This window comes from Fusarium phalaenopsidis (genome assembly GCF_050370095.1).
Source record: "Fusarium phalaenopsidis strain FUZ10S chromosome Unknown contig_32286, whole genome shotgun sequence".
Taxonomy (NCBI): Eukaryota; Fungi; Ascomycota; class Sordariomycetes; order Hypocreales; family Nectriaceae; genus Fusarium; species Fusarium phalaenopsidis.
In genome coordinates this window covers 2654551-2679038 of record NW_028145413.1, presented here as the reverse complement: position 1 = coordinate 2679038, position 24488 = coordinate 2654551, and positions in this window count along the sequence as shown.

The window sequence follows — 24488 nt, the reverse complement described above, 5'->3', positions numbered from 1 at the left end:
AATTAAAAAAAACCTTTTTAGCTAATAATAGCTCTAAGCTATATAAAATTAGCTTAGTAGCCCTTTATAATTATTAAATATTTAATTTTAAATTATTATATAAAAAGAGATAAAAATAAGTTATATTAGTATAAGGTAGACTAATACATAATCCAATTATATAATCTAAAAAATAGCTCCTAAGTATACATCTTAGGTTATTTAATATATAGCTAGCTTAATACTAAAAAAAAAGATATTAAACTTAAAATAAGAGGTAGAGAGGGATAAATTTAATATTAGAAAAAATCATATTTTTATTATATAATTTTAAAACTTTAATATAGGTTAAAAGTATTATATAATATACATTTTTTATATTTTAAATTATATTATACTTTTTTTATCTCTAAAAAGGAGCTTTTTAACTTAATTATAATATTTTCTATATAAGTGCTCTTTTAAGAGTTAAATCAGAGCTTTAAAGAGATATAAGTTTTAACTACAATATTTAGCGCTAATTAAGTATAATAACCTTAAGGTAATAATTTTTATATATTAAAAGAAAGTATAGCTATTTTATATTTATATTTATATTTACTTATTAAGCTTTAAAAAATTATTAAAATTTATAAAAGTATTTCTTCTTACTATTAGTATTATTAGAAGACTTATTATACTAAAAATTTCTTAATATTATTATATACTTTTAAAGTCTAAATTAGCATTAAAGTTATTATATAATATAAAGCTTTTATATTTTAAATTATATTATACTTTTATTTATTTATAATATAAAGTGTTTTTAATTTAATTATAACATACATATATAGCGAGCCAGATAGCAAGCAAACCAAATAGCAATGCTATGCACTTAAAAATAGCTAACATAAAATTTCTAAAAGCTGTTATAAATAGCTAAGAGATTAGAAGAAGTGTTTTCCTAAATTTAATTAAAAGAGTTATAAGTTTATAATTCTTTTATATCTTTAAAAAAATTTCTTCAATTTTAAAAAAATAAAAAACTAATAAACACAATACGAATAAGAAATTCCTAAATAACTTAATTATTAATGCTTTTAAAACTCTAAAAAAAAATTACTAATAAGTTTTAGATTTTATTTTAAAATTTTCCCTAAGTTTGCCAGCTTATAAAGCCTAAAATGGGATTTTTAAGCATTTTTTAAGCATTTTTATAATTTAGTGAGATTTATACTATAGAGTAAAAGTCTCCGGTTCGCTTGTTATCCGCCTCGCTATACATGTACGTCAGTATCTTCTGTCTTAATACTTTTTTAAAATCTAAATTAGAGCTTTTAAGATATATAATTTTTACTTAAATTATATAGCGCTTATAAAGTTAAATAAAATTAAAAAAAAATTCTTTACTGTTATAATATAAAACATATATATTATATAATAATTATATTAATATAAGCTTAATAAGCTCATTTATATAATTATATTTAATATATATACTTTTTCTCTATTAATTAAAGATATAAATTTTTATTTAACTAAAACATCCTTACTCTTAGTCTTAATCTTTATTAAATAATAATAGCCTAAAAAGTTACTAACTTTTTAGTCATAACTAAGCTTAGTCATTTAGTTAGTGAATTAATCACTAACTATATCACAACCCTGCTTATTAAATATTATTAAAATATAATAAAATAATAAAATAAATATAAAAATAATACTAATAATAAGTTATAATAAAAAAATATAATAAGAACCAAATAATACCTTATTAAACCTTTATTAAATAAATATTAATATATTATTATAAAGACATAATAACTTAAAAGATAACATTTATAAATATACTTAAATATTATTAATATAAAAGTATTAATTATTTATTATAGGCTTACTTACAGTTATAGAAAATTAAAAAACTAGTATTAATAAAAAAAAATAATTAGCATCACGGCCTAGGTATTAATTAGCATGAGAAAAGGAAATTAAGGCCAAAATAGGCCTTAAGATAATACTTATAGTATATAGCTAAAAAAAACCTATTAAAACCATAATATATCTAAGTATAATAATACCATTAAATTATATTAACAAAGAATTATACTTAAAGATAAGGACTTTCAAAGCCTAATAAGGTAAAGAGCTCTTATTAAATAATAGAAGAGACAAAGCTAAAAACTTGATATAAATGAAATATATCAATTATAATAATAAATTCTTAGAGGTATATATAGTATTTTAAATATATTCATATTAATATTAAAAAGTAATAAACCTATAAGGAATTAATATCTTATTTTCATATTTATAATAATAAATATTTTAATTATAAGTAATAATAAGACATAATTCTAATAATTTTTAAAAAAATTAAATAATATTAAAATCTTATTAGCTTAAAAGTTTTATAAAAAAGTAAAAAATATTAATTAGATAATTTTATCTTACCTTATAAGAAATCTTATTTATTACTTAATAAAGACTTAATAGGACCCTTAGGGAGTCTTATTTTTTTTACTTAAGTTATAAAATAAGGTAAGTATTTTTAATTATAAAATAATTAATAAATTACCTTAATATAAGGGGATTAATTATAGTATATGGCTTATCAAGGGTAAAGATCTTCTATTTAGACTAATTTATTTTCTTTTTTATATAAATTAATAAAATTATAAAAATATATTATTAATACTATATTAAAGAGGCATAATATATATGCCACCCGAGCGCCCCAGACAGCCGAGCGCCGCACCTAAACTGTGCACTAAAATTAGAAAGTCTTAAGTTTAATAAAAACCGCATTATAATAGCTAAAAATCTAAAAGGTGGGTTTTTAGCTATTTAACTTATAAATAAATCATGTATGATTTTTCTAGATTTTTAAAAAATGCCCTTCATAGAGATATAGCTAACTATACGGTGCGAATATACTTTTTTCTTACTTATCTAATAAGCAATTTTTTAAAAAATCCATAAAAATCAAAGTATATTATAATATAGGGATATAGCCTAACTTTAAAACTATAGCTAGTTTGGGCTTAATTTAAATTTCCTAGAACTTTTAAAGTAATTTTCTACTTTAGCAGGATTTATACTATAGGGTAAAAGTGCGACGCTCAGTTGAATGCGGCGCTCAGGTGACATATACGTTATAAGACTATGTAAAAGTCTTATAATGGCTCTTATTTTTTAAAGCTTAAAAAAAATAAAAGGGTTTATTTTTATATTAACTATAAAGGCTTTAATATTAATACTATTAAGTATTAATACTTTTTCCCCCTAATTATAGAGATTATTAATAGAATATAAGGTATTAAGTACCTCTCTAAGATTAATATAAAAGATATAATATACTTAATAAGCGAGTTAATTAGACAAGCGAGTTAATTAGACAAGCGAGTTAATTAAAAATCCCTTAACTTATATCCTCTCTATTTAATTAATTAATTCTTAATAACCTAATATATCATAGTTAAATAAAGAGGCTAGAATTCTTTTTGCACTTCGGGCCTATTAAAATAACCTAAAACTAAGTCTCTAATGCGCCGCAAAGGTATATTAAGTTAACTATAGCACTCTCTTCTACTAATATAGTGGCATATAAGCCTAAGCTAATATTATCCCTAATTTATATAAACTATCTAATCTAGAGGAATAAATTATTATCTAATTTATTCTCGACTTAGACTCGCGAGGATTTCTCTTATAATTATATAATATTAAAAAATTAACTAACTAATTACTTACTAACTATGATGCATTACTAGTTAATAAGCGCTAAACTAAGAACTTTATTAAGTAATATATAGAGATTAAGATGTATTTCTTTTATAAATATAATTACTAAAGAGCTAAGTATAAAGATTTAATTATTATTTATAATTAGTTTAGGCTTATAGAAAATATAATCACGAAGTATAATATTTAATTAAAAGATATCTATAACTTTAATAAGATTAGCTTTATAATAGGTATAATTATAAGCGGAATAGTTATTATAAGCGTAGAATAGCATAGAAGACTAAAATCAATATAGCCTAGAAGCTAGGAATAAGTTATAGTTATCTAGGCAATTAATGCAAAAGGCTAGGTAATTTAGCTATTTACTATAGTTATAAGCTAATATTATCTCGCTAATTAATACTAAGATAGTAACCTCTTAGGTAATTAAGCTATTACTATAACTTTAAATAATTAGACTAATAATAAGATAGGCCTTAAGTAGCTAAAGTACTTTAATTAATATATAACTAATTAATTAAATAATACTTATTATTTTTTAATTATTAATAGGTATAAAAGTTATTACTTAGCTAACTTTAAGATATATTATAAAAAAATAATATTATTATACTTTATATATTACCTTATTTATCTTATTTATTTTAGCCTCTTAATATTAAGTATCTTAGGTTATTAAAAAAGGCTTATAATTAAGGAATAAAGTAATATATATATATAGCTTATATAATAAATAAGCATATATAACATAGGTATTTATACCTTATAAAAAGAAATTAAAAAGCTCTTAAAATTTAAGATAAAGCTTAAAAAAAATAAAGTTTTAATATTAAACTTATTATATAATATATTATTTTTTATATTTTCCTAAAAAATCTTATAATACTTTATATAAAGTAGTATAAAAAAAGTATATTTATATTATATATTTAAGTATTTCTTTATAAAAGCTTTTTAAAAAGTCTAAAAGAATTATTATAAGGTTTCTTAAAAGGTTAAGTTTATAAAAATACTTTTTTTAAGTTTCTAATTATTTTATAAAAAAAGTTAAAAAGTCTAGGATAAGTAAGATTTTAATAATATAATATAATATATATAATAAGTAAGCGCCGCAAATAAGTAAGCGCTATACTTTTCCCTCCTATACCTAACTTTTTATTTAATTAATTAATTATTAACTACTAAATATATTAGACTTAAATACTAAGGCTAGAATACTTCTTATACTTTAAGCCCTTTAAAATAACCTAAAACTAAGCATCTAAAGCGCTGCAGGGATATATAAGATTAATAAGCGGCGGCTATGTCGCCGCTAGCAGGGCATTTAATCCCGACGCGATATTATCTTAAATTTACGCTAATTATCTAATCTAGAGGAATAGATTATAATTTAATTCATTCTTGACCTAGATACGCGAGGTTTTCCCCCGCGACTATATACTATTAAAGCAATAGCTAATTAACTACTTGCTAACCGTGATGCGCTACCTATCAGTAAGTGCTAGGCTTCTAACTTTATTAGGTGATAAAAAAAGCTAAAGATATGTTTTTTTCGTAAATATAACTACTAGAGGGCTAAGTGCAAAGATCTAAATAAAATCTAGAAGTAGTTTTAGCTTATAGTAAATATAATCGCGAAGTATAGTATCTAATTAAATAATATCTAGAACTTTAATAAGACTAGCTTTCTTATAGGTATAATTATAAGCGGAATAGTTATTATTAGTATAAAAAGGCGTAATTAATTAAAATTAATATAGCCTAGAAGCTAAGAATAAATTATAGTAATTTAGGTAATTAATATAAAGGGCTAAGCGATTTAGTTATTTATTATAGGTATAAGCTAATATTACCTTATTAACTAATATAGAGAAAGTAACCTCCCGGGCGATTAGATTATTATAACCTCTTAAAATAGCTAGATTAATAATAAGACTAGTCTTAAGTAGCTAAAGTACTTTAATTAATATATAATTAAGTAATTAAATAATTACTATTATCTTTTAGTCCTTAATAGCTATAAAAATTATTATTTTATTAACTTTAAGAGATATTATAAGGAAAATAAAATTATTATATTTTATATATTATCTTATTTATTTTATTTACTTTAGTCTCTTAATATTAAGTATTTTAGCCTACTTAAAAAGACTTATAATTAAGAAATAAAATATCTAATTAAATGCTTTATTACTTATATTTCTAAGACTAAATTCTTCTTAGCCTTCTATATTACTTATTAAGCTATTATAATAAAATAAAATATTAGGTTTACTTTTAGAGAGGCTAGACTTATCCCTCTTAACCTAGAAAGTATAGTCTTAAAGCTTAATATATAGCTATAGACTCTAATACTAGTTAAGGAGGAGGCTAGGCCTTTAACCCCTTAGGCTTTAAAGACCCTAAGGATAATACTTAAGGCTAAATCTTAGTCTAAATACCTTAAAAGATAAATTAGAAGATATTAAAGTAGCTCCCTAGAGTTAATTCTTAAGGCATTAAAGTATCTTTCTAAGGGAATAAAGGCAATTATATATAAGATAGCATTATTAAGGGCTAAGGTATAAGATCTTTAATAAGTAAATAAGATACTAAGCTAGCGCTAAAGGGCAAAAAGAACCTAGTTATAAAAGAGAGGGGTAATAATAATAAAGGAAGAAAGGTAAGTAATTAATTAGATAAATATTAATATATAAGTAATAGCTAAATTATTAAGAAGTAATAGTTAAGGAAGGTTAGCGTGACTAGGAGTTTAGCACTATAGAGTATATAATAAGCCTAGTTATAATATTAAAATATATTAAGTAGTAATTAAGACCTCTAGGGAAGAGTATAATAAGTAGTTTTAATTAATTAATTAATTTATTATGTTTTTATTATAATTTTATTAAAAAGAGTTAAAAAAAGTATAATACTTGCTTATTTATAGTGCTTGCTTATTATATATATTATTATTATATATATTTATTTATTATATAAGCTATATATATATATTATTTAATTAAATACTTTATAATTTATATTTTAAAAACTAAGTTTTTTTTAGCTTTTTATATTATATATTATATTATTATAATAATAAGAAATATTAAGAGAGGTTTTTAAAAAACTAAGTATATTTCTCTTAACCTAGAAAGTATAGTCTTAAAGCTTAATATATAGCTATAAACTTTAATACTTACTAAAGAAGAGGCTAGCCTTTTTAACCCTTAGGTCTTAAAGACCTTAAAGATTATCTTTAATACCTAATCTTAGTTTAAATACCTTAAAAGAAAAATTAAAAGGTATAAAAGTAGCTCTTTTAAATTAATTCTAAAAGTATTAAAGTTTTTTTCTAAGGGAATAAAAGTAATTATATATAAGATAATATTAATAAGAGCTAAGATTTAAGACTTTTAATAAGTAAATAAGATATTAAGCTAGCGCTAAAGAGTAAAAAGGACTTATTTATAAAAAAAAAGAAAGATAACTTTAGATAAAAGAAGATAAGTAATTAATTAGATAGATATTAATATATAAGTAGTAGCTTAATTATTAAGAAGTAATAATTAAGGAAGAATAGTATAACTAGGTATTTAGCGCTATAGTATTTATAGTAAGCCTAGTTATAATATAAGAATATATTAAGTAATAATTAAGATATTTAAGAAAGAATATAATAAGTAGTTTTAATTAATTTAATAATTTATTATATTTTTATTATAATTTATATCTTAGAGGTTAAGATTTTTAATTTATATACTTATTTAATTTATATACTTATTAAATATATTAAGTAATTAAAAGCTTAACTTTTTAATTTAATTAAAAAGTCTTAGTCTTAGTCTTAGTTTAACTAAGATTAAAAATAGCTTAATTAAATTATAGGCCTAATTAGACTAAAGTAAATTAATTATAGGCCTAATTAGACTAAAGTAAATAAATTAGAGCCTTAACTAAGACTAAAGTAACTAAATTATAACCCTGCCTATTAAAAAAAACTAAGCTTCTAACTTTATTAAGTAATACTAAGAGCTTAAGATATATTTTAATTATAAGTATAACTATTAAAGAGCTAAATGCAAAGATCTAAACTATATTCACGAATAACTTATACTCATAAAGAATATAATTACGAAATATAATATTACCTTAGCTAATATTTATAACTTTAATAAGACTAGCTTTATAATAGGCATAATTATAAGCAAAATAGTTATCATAGGCGCAGAAAGGCATAGAAGACCGAAATTAGTCTAGCCTGGAAACCAGGAATAGGTTATAGTTATCTAATAGATTAATGCGGAGGGGTAGTTAATCTCGCCGTTTATCGTGGCTATAGGATAATATTACCTCTCTAGCTAGTACTAAGAAAGTAACCTCCCGGGCGATTAGGCTATCGCTATGACTAAAAATAGCTAGATTAATAACGAAATGGGTCTCGAGTGGATTAAGCACTTCGATTAATACACAAAGACCCGATTAAATAGTCGCTTTCGTCTTCTAATCCTCGATAGGCATGAAAGCCACCACTGTATTGACTTCGGGATATATTGCGAGGATAATAATATTATCACGCTTTGTATGCTACCTTATTCGTCTCACCTACTCTAGCCTCTTAACATTGAGTGCTTTAGACCGCTTAAAAAGGCCTACGGTTAGGAAATAGAGCATTTAATTAAACGCTCTATAACCTATATTTCTAAGACTAAGTTCTTTCTGGCTATTTACGCTGCCCACTAAGCCGCTATTATAAAAATTACTATTTAGGGAGGTTTTAGAGGAGCCGGGCTTATTCCTTTAGACCTAGAAAGTATTATATCAAAGCTTAATATGTAGCTACGGACTCCAATACTATTTAAGGAGGAGGCAAGCCTCCCTAACCCTTAGGTCTTAAAGACGCCAAAGACTATCCTTAAGGCTAGCTCTTAGTTTAAATACCTTGAAAGATAAATTAAATGGCATTAAAGCAGCTCGCCGGCATCTATTCTTAAGGCATATAAGTTATTTTCTAAAGGAACAAAGGCAATAATATATTAGATAGTATTATTAAAGTCTAAGAATTAGATCCTTTGATAATTAAATAAGGCCCTTGGTATGCAGCGCAGAGCAAAAAGAACCTACCTTTAGAATAGAGGGAAAATAACTATAGATAAGGGTAGGGAAGTAATTACTTAGGTGGCTATTAATACGCTGGGAGTAGCTAAATCGTCGAGAAGTAATAGTTAAGGAAGGTTAGCGCGAATAAAGGAAAGGCATTATGGAATATATAGTAAGATAGGTTATAATATAAAAATATATTAGAGAGTTATTTTAATATCTAGGGAAGAGTATAATAATTAATTTTAATTAATATATATAATAAGCGAGTATTATAGTTAAGCGAGTATTATATTATATTATATAGTAATAAATAGCTAATTTTTATTTTTTAAAATATATTATAAAATATATAAAAATCTAAAAAAAATATATATTATTATTTAATTAGTAAGGAAAGTATATTATATTTTTATAGAATTTTAATAAAATTCCTTTATATATAAATTACTAATTATATAATATAAATAAGTTTTTAAAAACTAACTTATTAAGAAGTTTTTAAAAAATATAAGAAAACTTTAAATAATAACTAATTATATTAATAATTAAACTTTTAAATTATAGTTATTTTAAGACTAAATTAATTTTTTAAGATATTTTTAAAATATACTTTATAAGTTAAAATCTAAGTATAATACTTACTTATTTATAATGCCCACTTATTATATATATTAATTAGATACTTTATTATATTTTTATTTAATTTTTTAAATTAATAGTTATAATTTTTAATCGCTTTACTTATAGGGTTAGCTCGCTTATAGAGTATATTATATAGTTTATACTTAAATATTTAAATACCTAAATAAACTAAATAGCTATTTATATATTTATAAAGACTACTTATAATACTTAGTTAATAGAATTTTCTCCTAATTAAGTCTAAGGTTTTCTAAGATCTTATATATCTTACTCTTAGGTTATTATAATATCTCTAGAGGATCTCTTATTATAATATGCCTTATTTTAATAGTATTAATTATTCTTTAAATTATAATAATTACAAATTATTAATTTAATAGCCTTTATAGTTTTTAACTACTTTATATACTTTTTTTAGCTCTTAATAGTATTAATTTTAGCTTTATAATTACTTAATTAATATCTTAAGTCTTTATAAAAATAAAAAAAAAATATTATTTTATTTATTATAAAAAGTCTTATAATTAGATATAAGATATATTACTTTAAAATAATAACCCTAGCTATAAATTAGTTTTTAAATACTTTATAAAAGCTTTTTCCCTCTTAAGTTATTTATTAAATATTAATTTTAATCTTTTTTACTCTTAAGCGCTAAGTCATAATTATAAATACTAAGTAATAAGTAATAATCTTATTTATTAACTTATTAAAAAGGTTACTTTATTATAATTTATATAATATATCTTAGCTATTAATTTCTTATTTTTAATTTAATAATATCTTTTTAAATCTTAAATAAAAGCTTAGATATAAAAATAAGCTTCTTAACTAAGATTAAAATTAATATACTCTATAAGTAAGTATCTTATATAAGTAAGTATCTTAAAAATCTTAGTCTTTAAGACTAAATTGAAAATTAAAATATAATAAAGCATTTAATTAATTAACCTTAATTACTATTCTCTTCCCCAGATATATAAATAATAATTTAATATATTCTTCTATTATAACCAGCCTTGCCGCATATTCCACAGCGGCTTTCCTTTAGTCACGCCGACCCGCCTCGATCGCCACTTCTCAATAATTTAGTGACTCCCTATATATTAACATCCATTTAATTAATAGCTTCTTTACCCTCATCTATAGTCATTTTCCCTCTATTACATAGGCGGGTCTTTTTTGCTCTGCGCCGCTTACTAAGGGTCTTATTTAACTATCAAAGGATTTAGTTCTTAGACCTTAATAATGCTATTTAATGCATTATTATATTTATTCCCTTAGAAAATGACTTAAGTGCCTCTAGAATAGAGGCTGGAGAGCTGCTCTGATGCCTTTTGATTTGTCTCTCAAGGTATTTAGTCTAAGAAGTGGCCTCGAGGATAGTCTTTGGGGTCTTAGAGACCCAAGGCCCAGGCAGGCTAACCTCTTCCTTAACCGGCGTTGGAGTCTGTAGCTACATATCGAGTTTTAATATGACACTTTCCGGGTCTAAAGGAACAAGCCCGGCTCCTCTGAAACCTCCCTTGATATTGCTTGTCGTTATGGTAGCTTAGTAGGCGGCGTAAAAGGCCGGGAAGAACTCAGTCTTCGAAATGTGGGTAATAGAGCATCTGATCAAATGCTCAACCTCTCGACCGTATGCCTTTTTTAGCGGCCCAAAGCACCCAATATCAAGAGGCTGAAGCAGATAAGACGAATGAGGTGGCATACAAAGCGTGATGATCTTGTTTTCCTCGCAATATTTCTCGAAGTCGACTGAATGGTGACTTTCATGCCCGTCGAGGATCAAAAGACGATACCGACCATTTGATCGGATGCTTATATGCCGATTGAAATGCTTTAGCCACTCAAGACCCGTCTCGTTATCAGTCCAGCCATTATGAGTCGTGGTAATAGCCCAATCGCCTGGGAGGTTGCTCTCCTGGTACCAGTTGGCGAGGTGATATTGGCCTGCAACCACGATGAATGGCTGGATCGCCTAGCCTTCCGCATTGATCGCCTGATTGACCGTAACCTATTCTTGGTTTCCGGGCTAGACTGATTTCAGTCTTCCACGTCTATCTGTGCCTGTGACAACCATTCCGCTTGCGATTATACCCATCATAAAGCCGGTCTCGTCAAAGTTATAGATATCGGCGAGGGTGATACTATACTTTGCGATTGTGTTTGCTACGAGCGCGAACTAAGCGCGAATAATAGTCGGGTCTTCATATTTAGCCCTCTGATAGTTATACTTGCGAAAGAAACGTGTCTTAAGCTCTGTATGCCGCTTAACGAAGTTTGAAGCCTAGTTTTTGCCAACGGGTAATGCATTGCGGTCAGTAAGCAGTCGATTAGCCATTTCTTCAACACCACGCAGTCGTGGGGGGAAACCCTCGCGAATCTAGGTCAAGGATGAATTGAATGATGATCCGTTCCTCTAGATCAGATAGCTTGCGTGATTTGGGATAGTATCGCGTTGAGACTGTATGCCTTTCTGCCGGCGACCTAGCTTCTTAGGACAGACTTGATAGATTGATGCGGCGCGTCGGACGTGTAATTTTGGGTCATTTTGAAGGGCACGAAGTGCAAGAAGAATATTTGCCTCACTATTTGATTGGGACATCTTTGGTGGTTGAGAATCAATTGATCAATTGAAAAGAAGAGAGGTTGAGGGATTTTTGGGACACTCGCTTGTATGGGACACTCGCTTGTGGAGCACGTTATATCTTCCTAAAATATTTCTCTTTTTATATAATTTAGTTTTCTCAAAAGGCTATTTATTCAACTTTCTATATTTAGCTAATATTAATTAAATAAACATAAAACTATATAACTTATATACTTATTTAATTCACTTTCTTTTAAGCTTTTTTAATAAATTACTTATAATACTTATAAGACCTTAATAATTTATTAAAATAAAATACTTTTTTTAATAACTTACTAAAATAATAACTTTAATATTCTAAGCTATTAATAATAACAAAAAGCTCTTATTATTTTATTATTTTATATTATTTTATATCTTATAGCTTTTATAATTAATAAGTATTTAACCTCTATTCTAAGTCTATAACCTAAGTTACAATACTTAAGATAGTCTTAATTAATAGATATATTTTTATTTTAATTAATTTAAGTAAATCTTAATATTAGAGAATAACTATAAAAAATATTTATTTTAAATAGTAAAAAGCTTTAATAGCTTTTTTACTTTCTTAAAGTTATTTCTTATCTTATTTTAATTACTTTTAATTATTATTATTAATGGCCTTATTATTACTAAGTAATAAGCTATAAACTTCTTATAAACATTATAATATCTTATAAAGACTTATTTATCTTTAAAGGAGATAAGTATTAATTATTTTTTAATAAATTTAACCCTTAAGGGCTTTATTTATATACCTTTTTATATAATAATCATCTAAGGTATTTTATATTTTATTAATAAAAATTAAGTTTAGATAACTTTTTATAGAGCTATATCTTAATAAGCCTTTAAAGTATTTATTATTAATATATTATATATTCCATTTAGGTCTAAGAGTAAACTAAGGTATTATATATATATAAGATATAATGCATCTTTCAGAGACAAGGTGGTGATTTAGTCACAATTTTAGTCAGCTTTAGTCAGGGCACCTCTGATTTTAGTCAGGCTATTAAGATTTAGGCGTATGAGCTAAAAATGGAAAAAGCCTTTTTTAAATATCGAAATAGCGTTAAAATCTAGGAAAAATAAGTGTAGTTACTAAGCTATTTTATATAGGTCCGTATGATTTCTTAAAGTCATTTTAGTCACGTTTTTAGTCGCTTTCAGATTTAAAAATGACTAAAATAATTAAATGCTCGTTCATAAGAGGCTATATAAAATTGCAGAGTCAGCTAGGGCAGTCTTTTCTGTTACTAAAATAGCTATACTATCTATAAAACATAGGCTCTTACTTTTAGCCCTAAAACCTGATTTTTAACAAGGCTTTGAATTATGACTAAAGAAGTGACTAAATGACTAAAGTAATGACGAAATCACCAGCCTATTAAGAGGTTAATGAGAGACTTATATATAAATGCTTAAAATACAATTGATATATAAATTAGCTTCAAAGGCATGATTATATATTTAAAGCAATTATATTTAATATAAACAGCTTTTTTTTATTAATTAGCCTTAATAATCTTAATTTATTAATAAATATCTTAGATATTAATCTTAGAGATTTTACTTATATTACTTAGCTTATTGAATAAATAATTAAAAAGATATAATAAGTAATAATTCTTAATATTAACCTTATTTAGGCCTTTATAATTTATATAAAATCCTAAGTTTTTATTTTTCTTTAGTATAAAAAAAAATAATAACTTAGCTTAGTTTATAAAGTATTATATCTAGCTATTAGCTATATTCTTAATAATTTATTTCTATAAGGCTTAATATTATATTTTGTTTATAAGGTATATTAAATTATATAAGGGCTATTTATTTTTTTTTATTACGTTAAACTTATAAGTTACCTCTAAGAAAACTAATAGTATTTTTATTAATTATTTATTAAAAAATCTTTTAAAAGCTTTATAAAGAGTTTATTTAAAGTCTTTTATATATATTTTTTCTAATCTTATATCTTATGAAGTTATTTCTTATATAGGTAAAAATATTATACTATATAATATCTACTTTTTTATATTATTAATAAGCTCTTAAAGAGATCAAGGCTTATAGTAATTATTATAATATAATATTATTTATTAATATTATAAGTTATAATAATACCTTTTTACTTTATTAAGTAGTTAATTATAATTATATTATACTTCTTATATCTTATTTTTAATCTTATAAGTATTTAGTAGATAGTATAAGGCCTCTTATAATAATAAATTAAGAAAACATTAAGCTAATAACATACATAATAAGCATGCGACGCATCTAAGTATGCGACGCATTTTACCCTATAGTGGGATTTATACCAAATTTTAAAATAGCCTTAAAAATTCTAAGAAATTTAGCTTAAGGTTTAACTAGCTAATAACTTAGAATTAGACTAATTAAGCTATAAAAAACCTATTATAATTTTTTAAAACTTTTTAAAAAAATCCCTTATAAGATAATTTAAAAAAAAATTATTTGCATTATATAAGTAGCTTTTTTTTCTATTAAGAGCCTTTTTTGGAAATTTTAAAAAATTATTTATAGTTTATTTAAGAGTTAAGTTTATTAAAATACTTTTTTAAGCCTATAGCTATTTTATTGCGGCTTTTATTAAGCTTAAGAATGTTAAGATTTAGTGCATAGTATAGGTGCGTCGCATACTTGGATGCGTCGCATGCTTATTATATATGTTATATACTTTCTTTATAGCTTTAATTATTTTTAAAGGACTTAGGGCTAAGAATTATATAAGTTATAATAGGCTTAAGTCTTAGCTTTGTTATAAGTTTTATATTTATTATATTAATCTCTATATTTATATTTATAAGGACTAAGATTTTATTTTATAAGCCCTCTAAGAATTAAAATATATATTAAAGCTACTTTGCTTACTAATATTTATTAATATTACTAAGAGGTTAAAGATTGAAATTTAAATTTAAAATTTATTAGCTTTCTAACTAATCTCATTTTTTAATTTTAAATCGCATAATCGCTTAGCCTCCCGCATTAATCGCCTAGATAATAGTAATCCATTCTTAGTTTCTAGGCTAGACTAATTTAGGCCTTTTATGCCTTTTTATAGCTATAATAACTATTCTATTTCTAATAATACCTATTATAAAGCTAACCTTATTAAAGTTATAAATAATAGCTAGGTTAATATTATACTTAGTAATTATATTTTTTATAAGCTAAAATTAATTATAAATAATTATTAGATCTTTATATTTAGCTCTTTAATAATTATATTTCTAAAAAAAATATATTTAAAGTTAGAAGCTTAGCGCTTATTAATAAGTAGTGCGTTATAGTTAATAAGTAATTAATTAGTTATTTCTTTAATACTATATAGTCGCGGGGGAAATCCCCGTGAACCTAGGTCGAGAATAAACTAAATTATAATTTATTCCTCTAGATTAGATAGCTTATGTGATTTAAGGATAATATCGCGTTGAGACTATATACCTTTAAGGCGGCGATATAGCTTCTTATGATATACTTTATATATTAATGCGGCGCATTAGATATATAATTTTAGATTATTTTAAAGGGCATAAAGAGTAAGAATAATATTTGCCTTATTATTTAATTAAGATATCTTTAGTAGTTAAGAATTAATTAATTAATTAAAGAGAGGAGAGGCTAAGGGATTTTTAAGATACTTACTTATTTAGGATACTTACTTATTATATATATTATAAATAGTTATATATTATACTTTATAATCTTATTTATATAGCTAGTTATATATATATAAGGACTTATTATTTTATAATTATTATTTAATTTTAATTAATATATATAATAAGCGAGCGCCGCAGACAAGCGAGCGCCGCACTTTTCCCTCTTATACCTAACTTTTCATTTAATTAATTAATTATTAACCACCAAATATGTTAGACCTAAATACTAAGGCTAGAACGCTTCTTGCCCTTTAAGCCCTTTAAAATAACCTAAAACTAAGCATCCAAAGCGCTGCAGGGATATATAAGATTAATGAGCGGCGGCTACGTCGCCGCCAGCAGGGCATTCAATCCCGACGCGATATTATCCCAAATTCACGCTGACTATCTGATCTAGAGGAACAGATCATAGTTTAATTCATTCTCGACCTAGATGCGCGAGGTTTTCCCCCGTGACTACGTGCTATTAAAGCAATGGCTAATTAACTGCTTGCCGACCGCGACGCGCTACCCGTCGGCAAGCGCTAGGCTTCTAACTTCATTAGGTAATAAGAAAAGCTAAAGATATATTTTTTTTATAAATATAATTACTAGAGGGCTAAGTATAAAGATCTAGAGGAAATCTAGAAGTGGTTTTAGCTCGTGGCGAATATAATCGCGAAGTATAGCATCTAATTAAATAATATCTAGAACTTTAATGAGATTAGCTTCCTTATAGGTATAATTATAAGCGGAATAGTTATTATTAGCGCAGAAAGGCATAGTTGATTAAAATTAATATAGCCTAGAAGCCGGGAATGGATTATAGTGATTTAGGCGATTAATGCAGAGGGCTAAGTGATTTAGCTATTTATTATAGGTGCGGGCTAATATCACCTCGCTAACTAGTATAGAGAAAGCAACCTCCCGGGCGATTAGACTATTATAACCTCCTAAAATGGCTAGACTGATAATGAGACTAATCTCAAGTGGCTAAAGCACTTTGACCGGTATATAATTAAGCGATTAAATAGTCGCTATTATTTTCTAGTCCTTAATAGCTATAAAAGTTACTACTCTATTAATTTTAAGAGATATTATAAGGAGAATAAGATTATTATACTTTATATATCGCCTTATTTATCTTATTTATTTTAGCCTCTTAATATTAAGTATTTTAGCTTACTTAAAAAGGCTTATAATTAAGAAATAAAATATCTAATTAAATACTTTATTATTTATATTTCTAAGACTAAGTTCTTCCTAGCCTTTTATATTACTTATTAAGCTATTATAATAGAATAAAATATTAGGTCTACTTTTAAAGGGGCTAGATTTATCCCTCTTAACCCGGAAAGTATAGTCTTAAAGCTTAATATATAGCTATAGACTTTAATACTAGTTAAAGAGGAGGCTAAGCCTTTAACCCCTTGGGCTTTAAAGACCCTAAAGATAATACTTAAGGCTAAATCTTAGTCTAAATACCTTAAAAGATAAATTAAAAGATATTAAAGTAGCTCCCTAGAGTTAATTCTTAAGGCATTAAAGTATCTTTCTAAGGGAATAAAGGTAGTTATATATAAGATAATATTATTAAGGGCTAAGGTATAAGATCTTTAATAAGCAAATAAAATACTAAGCTAGCGCCGGAGGGTAAAAAGAACCTAGCTATAAAAGAGAGGGGTAATAATAATAAAAAAAGGAAGGTAAGTAATTAATTAGATAGATATTAATATATAGATAGTAACTAAATTATTAAGAAGTAGTAATTAAGGAAGGTCGGCGCGACTAAGAGTTTAGCACTATAGAGTATATAGTAAGCCTAGTTATAATATTAGAATATATTAAGTAGTAATTAAAACCTCTAAGAAAGAGTATAGCGAGTAGTTTTAATTAATTAATTAATTTATTATATTTTTATTATAATCTTACTAAAAAGGGTTAAGAAAAGTGCGGCGCTTACTTATTTATAGCGCTTGCTTATTATATATATTAGTTATTTTAATTATTTATTTTATTAAGAAAATAAAAGTAAAGTTCTTATATAGCTATTAAGGTTTAAATAGTTATAATTATATAATTAAGAAATTATAATAAAAAGTTTTATAATAGCTATTAATTAAAATAAAAGTTTTTTTATAATTTTAACTAATTTATATAGCTTAATATATATAATAAATAAAATACTTAATAAGTATATTAATTATATAAGTATACTATTTAGAAATCCCTAAACTTATAACTATTTTATTTAATTAATTAATTCTTAACTATATAAGATACTATACTTAAATAGAGAGACTTATATCCTTCTTACACTTTAAGGCTATTAAAAGGACTTAAAATTAAGTCCCTAACTCGCTATAAAGGTCTATTAAATTAAGTATAATACGCTCTATACTTAATATAATAATATATTAATGCGTTATAATTAAATCCCTAAATTACGCAAACTATTAGATCTAGAGAAATAAGTTATTATTTAGTTTATTCTTAACTTAGATTTATAAGGATTTCCTCCGCAATTATATAATACTAAAAGAATAATTAATTAATTACTTATTAATTATAATATATTACTAGTTAATAAGTATAAGGCTAGAAACTTTATTAAGTAATATAAAGAGCTTAAGATATAGTTTTTTTATAAATATAATTATTAAAGAGCTAAATATAAAGATTTAATAATTATTTATAATTAGTTTTAACTCCTTAAAAATATAATTATAAAATATAATATCTAATTAAATAATATATATAACTTTAATAAGATTAGCTTTATAATAGGTATAATTATAGGTAAAATAGTAATTATAGGTATAAAAAAGCATATATAATTAAAATTAATTTAGCCTAGAAACTAAGAATAAGCTATAGTTATTTAAGCGATTAATGCAGAAGGCTAGGCGATCTAGCTATTAATTATAGCTATAGGTTTATATTACCTCGCTAATTAATACTAAGAAAATAACCTCCCGAGCGATTAAGCTATTACTATGACTTAAAATATCTAGACTAATAATAAGATAGGTCTTAAGTAGCTAAAGCACTTTAATTAGCATATAATTAAGCAATTAAATAATACCTATTATCTTTTAATCCTTAATAGCGATAAAAGTTACTACTTAGCTAACTTTAAGATATACTATGAGGAGAATATTATTATTACGCTCTTTATGCCGCCTTATTTATCTTATCTACTTTAGCCCCTTAATATTAAGTGCTTTAGGCTACTTTTTTAAAGACTAAGTCCTTTCTAGCCTTTTATGCCGCATATTAAGTAACTATGATAAAAGTAAATATCTAGGGAGGTTTAAGAGGAGCTAGAATTATTCCTCTTAACCTAGAAAATATACTCTTAAAGCTTAATATATAGCTATAGACTTTAATGCCTATCGAGGAAGAAGCTAGCTCTCTTATCCTTTAGGTCTTAAAGACCCTAAAGAGTATTATTAAGGCTAAATCTTAATCTAAATACCTTAAAAAATAAATAAAAAGGCATTAAAGTAATTCCCTAGAGTTAATTCTTAAAGTATTAAAGTCTCTTTCTAAGGGAATAAAGGTAATTATATATACAGAGGAAGCTTTTAAAAGTTCTCGGCCGCGCTAAATACGCCACTATCCTAAAAAAGGAAAAAAAGCAAGGAGAAGTATACATACATATAAATTACTATGAGACTATTCCCGGCCTTCCTTATATTCATTCCCTCCTTCAAGCTCAATGATTTTCTTCACATGCGTAGGGATTCTCTCTATCCAGGCTTGGATCTTCTCTTGCGGAAGTTCCTTCCAAGCTGCCTGCCAAGCCCGAATAGCTTCCCGCCGGCTCTTAGGGGCGCCTTTCTTCGTAGTTATTCTCTTTAAATAAGGCCAGGCTGGCTCAATCGCGTTCAAATCAGGCGAATTTCCACACCAAAGAAGCCGCCGTATGTTATGAAGGTCATAAACGCGTTGTTGAGCGTGGTGGTTATGTGCCGGCGCCTTATCTTCTTGAACGATCGTGCCGGGCCTCTCTTTCTGACATTCCTTTGCAAAAGGAAGCATCTTTGGAAGAAGAATCGTCTGTTGATAGCGCCACTAGTCAATACCTTTCCCTGATCCCCTCGTCAGCTTGCCATTTGCCTTCTTCCACTTCCACTGAGGCTTCTTGCCCGGCAGGGCTCGTAGCCCTAGCCTTCGCACACCCGTTGTGAGCTCCCACTCTTCCTTCATAATCGGCTCGAGCTCCTGATTGATCTCCTTAAGCCGTAGGTCTGACTCCTTCCTCTCTTTTGCAGTCTCTGGGCCCCAGTAATGACAAGGACCCTTCTTATCATAGGAAAAGGCGGCCCAGAATATAAACTCGCTGGCCCCCTTCCATCTCTCTCGAATACAGCTACGAAGGAAGCGTTCATCAGCCCGTCTCCACACACGATAGCCTCCTCGGCGATGGAGCAAGATAATAGAGGTTTCATCTGACCAGATGACATTCTTCCAATCTTCAAGGGTCCAATCTTGATGGGCAATACACCATTTATAACGTTCTTGCCTCATCTTCTTCGTCAACCCAGGCTTCCTCGTCGGCTTGGTCTTCTGGAAGCCGGCAGCCTTGAGGATCCTCCAGACTGTAATAGCTGAGAGGTTGTGGCCTTCTAAGCTAAGGTCCCCAGCAATATCAGCGCAGGTTTTTTCCCGGCCGTATCGATCGCGGCGTACCTTCGCGATAACTGCTTTCTTTGCTTCTTCTGTCTGCTTCGTCGGGCGGCCGGGCCGGGGGGCATCTTCAAGGAAGGAATTCCGAATAATAAGAGGTCGATGATTTGGGTCAAACCCTCGGGCAATCGCTCGGGCGTAGATATCGTTGATTGTGCTCTTTGAGAGCCCTGTGATCTCGATCACTTCGGCAGTAGTCTTCCCCCCGCAGGGGGACTTGAGGGAAACCACCAAGGCCCGGGTCGCGATATCTGTATTCGGGGCCATTGATAGGAAGGTCAGAAATTGAAAAGAAGCTCAAGAAACCCCTCTCTAGGTAATTTGTATGTGCGGGGTGTCAAACCTGCTTTCCTTGCTTTTTTGTGGCTGCTGCTAGCGCCTTGGCGGCCGAGAACTTTTGAAAGCTGCCTCCGTAAGATAATATTAATAAGGTCTAAGCTCTAAGACCTTTAATAGGCAAGTAAGATATTAAGCTAGCGCTAAAGGGCAAAAAGGACCTACCTATAAAAAAAGAGGGAAAATAATTATAGAGAATGTATTTAATAAGCGAGTTAAATAGATATGCGAATTAAATACTTAAAGTTTATACTAGTTTATACTAAATAGAAAAGAATTCTTTAAAAATTTAAATTAAGGTAAAAATAAGTTAAACTTTTAGGTTAAGTAAATTAAGTGAAATCCTATAAAGTAAAATTTTCTTAGTTTTTAAAAAAAATATTTATTTATTATTAAAAAAAACCTATTTATATTATCTTTTTTTTAGTTTTTTTAAGATTTAATAGCTTAATAGAATTTATTAAAATTTAAAAAAAAGCTTATCTTATAACTTTTTTAACTAGGGTTTAAGAATTAACATATATGTATAGCGAGCCGGACAGTAAGTAAACTAGATAAAAAATCCCTTAACCTATATTATCTCTATTTGATTAATTGATTCTTAACCACCCAGCATGTCATAGTCTAATAAAGAGGCTAGAATCCTTCTTGCACTTTAAGCCCATTAAAATATACTAAAACTAAGTCTTAGAGGTGCCGCAAAGCTCTACTAAGTCAAGCATTCAACACTATTTGACTGATATAATGGCATCCAAGCCCGAGTTAATACTATTCCTAATTCACGCCGACTATCTGATCTAGAGGAACAGATCCTTATTCACTTTATTCTCGACCTAGATTCGCGAGGATTTCCCCCCCGGCTTCGTGGTGTGAAGGAAATAGCTAATTAATTACTTACCGACCGCGACGCGCTACTAGTTGGCGTGTATTAGGCTTTAAACTTCGTTAGGCGATACCTAGACCTTAAGATGCGTTTTTTTTAGAAGTATAACTACTAGAGAGCTAAGTGCGAAGATTTAGCTATTATCTATAATTAGTTTATGCTTATAGTAAATATAATTATAAAGTATAATATCTAATTAGATAATTTTTATAATATTAATAAGATTAGCTTTATAATAGGCATAATTTAGAGCGAAATAGTTATTATAAGTATAGATAGGCATAGAAAGCTAAAATTAATATAGCCTGGAAACTAGAAATAGATTATAGTTATTTAGGTAATTAATATAAATAGCTAAGTAATCATACTATTTATTATTAGTGCTAGCTAATATTACCTCGCTAATTAGTACTAGGATAGTAACCTCCCGGGTAATTAAGCTATTATAATAACCTAAAATAGCTAGATTAATAATAAGACTAGTCTTAAGTAGCTTAAGTACTTTAACTAATATATAACTAAGTAATTAAATAATTATTATTATTTTTTAATTCTTAATAGTTATAAAAGTTATTATTTAATTAAATTTAAGAAATATTATAAAAAGAAAAAAATTATTAGGCTTTATATATTACTTTATTTATCTTATATATTTTAGCCTCTTAATATTAGGTGCTTTAATATACTTAAGAATACTTATAGCTAAGAAATAAAGTATTTAATTAAATACTTTATAACTTATATTTTAAAGACTAAGTTCTTTTTAGCTTTTTATATTATATTTTAGGTTATTATAATAGAAAAGAATATTAAGTTAGCCTTTAGAGGAGCTAGGCTTATTCCTCTTAACCCGGAAAGTATAGTCTCAAAGCTTAATATATAGCTATAGACTCTAATGCCGCCTAAGGAAGTAGCTAAACCGTTGACCCCTTAGGTCTTAAAGACCCTAAAGACTATGCTTAAGGCTTAATCTTAGTTAGATTACCTTGAGAGATAAGTTATAAGGCATAAAAGTAGCTCCCTAGAGTTAATTTTAGAAGCTATATAGTCTTCTTCTAAGGGAATAAAAATAGTTATATATAAGGTTGTCTTACTTAAGGCTAAGGTTAAAGAACTTAAATAGGCAAATGAGATACTAAGCCGGCGCCGGAGGGCAAAAAGGACCTAACTATAAAAAAGAGGGGTAATAATAGTAGAGGAAGGAAGGCAAGCAATTAATCAGATGGATGTGGATGCGCAGGTAGTGGCAGAATCATTGAGAAGTGGTAATCAAGGGAGGTTAGCGCGACCGGGGGTTTGGCATTATAGTGTTTATAGTAAGCCCGGTTATAATATAAAAATATATTAGGTAGTGATTAAGATATCTAGGGAAGAGTATAATAAGTAATTTTAATTAATTAAATAGTTTATTATATTTTTATAGTAATTTCTATCTTAAAGGTTAAAAAAAGTATTTAGTTTGCTTGCTATCTAGCTTGTTATATATATATGTTATCTTTTTAATATTTTTATAAATTATATAACGCGTTTTAAAAAATTTAAAGTTTAGCCTTTTAGCTATATAGTATAAGTATTTAATTTACTTATTTATTTAACTCGCTTATTAAGTATATTAAAGAAAGTTAAGTAAATAATTAGATAAATATTAATATATAAGTAGTAGCTAAGTTATTAAGAAGTAGTAATTAAAGAAGGTTAATATTACTAAGGGAAAGGCATTATAAAATATATAAAAAGCCTAGATATAATATAAAAATATATTAAGTAATTATTAAGATATCTAGGGAAAAGTATAATAAGTAATTTTAAATAATTAAATAATTAATTATATTTTTATTATAATTTATATCTTAGAGATTAAAATATTTAGATAATATACTTATCTAATTAGTATACTTATTAAGTATATTATATATTATATCTAAGTATATATTATACTTTTCTAAGATACTTAAGATAATAATTATAAGAAAAATATAATAAATTATTTAATTATTAAGAATTAATTACTATATTTTTCCTTAGATCTCTTAATTATTACTTAATATATTTTTATATTATAATTAAGATAATTATAAATACTATAGCACTACAACCCTAGTCGCGCTAACCTTCCTTAGTTACCACTTCTTAATAATTTAGCTTCTACCTATGCATTAATACCTATCTAATTAATTACTTACCTTCCTGCCTCTATTATTATTACCCCTCTTTTCTATAGTCTAGTCCTTTTTGCCCTTTGACGCTAGCTTAGTATCTTATTTACCTCTCGAAGGTCTTAGACCTTAGCCCTTACTAAAGCTATCTAATATATAATTACTTTTATTCCATTAAGTATAGTCTTTGGGGTCTTTAAAACCTAAGGAGTTAAGGGCTTAGCTTCCTCCTTAATAGGCATTAAAGTCTATAGCTATATATTAAGCTTTAAGACTATACTTTCTAGGTTAAGAGGAATAAGCCTAGCGCTATTTAAAAGCTATTTTAATATTTTTTTTTATTATAATAGCTTAAGATATAATATAAAAGGCTAAGAAGAATTTAGTCTTTAAAATATAAGTTATAAAATATTTAATTAAATATTTTATTTTTTAATTATAAGTCTTTTTAAGTATATTAAAGTACTTAATATTAAGAGGCTAAATTAAATAAAATAAATAAGGAGGTATATAAAGCCTATTAATTTTATTTTTCTTATAAAATCTCTTAAGTTTAATAAAATAATAACTTTTATGCCTATTAAGGATTAAAAGATAATAGTACTTATTTATTTACTTAGTTATATATTAATTAAAGTATTTAAGCTACTTAAGATTAATCTTATTATTAGTTTAGTTATTTTAAGTTA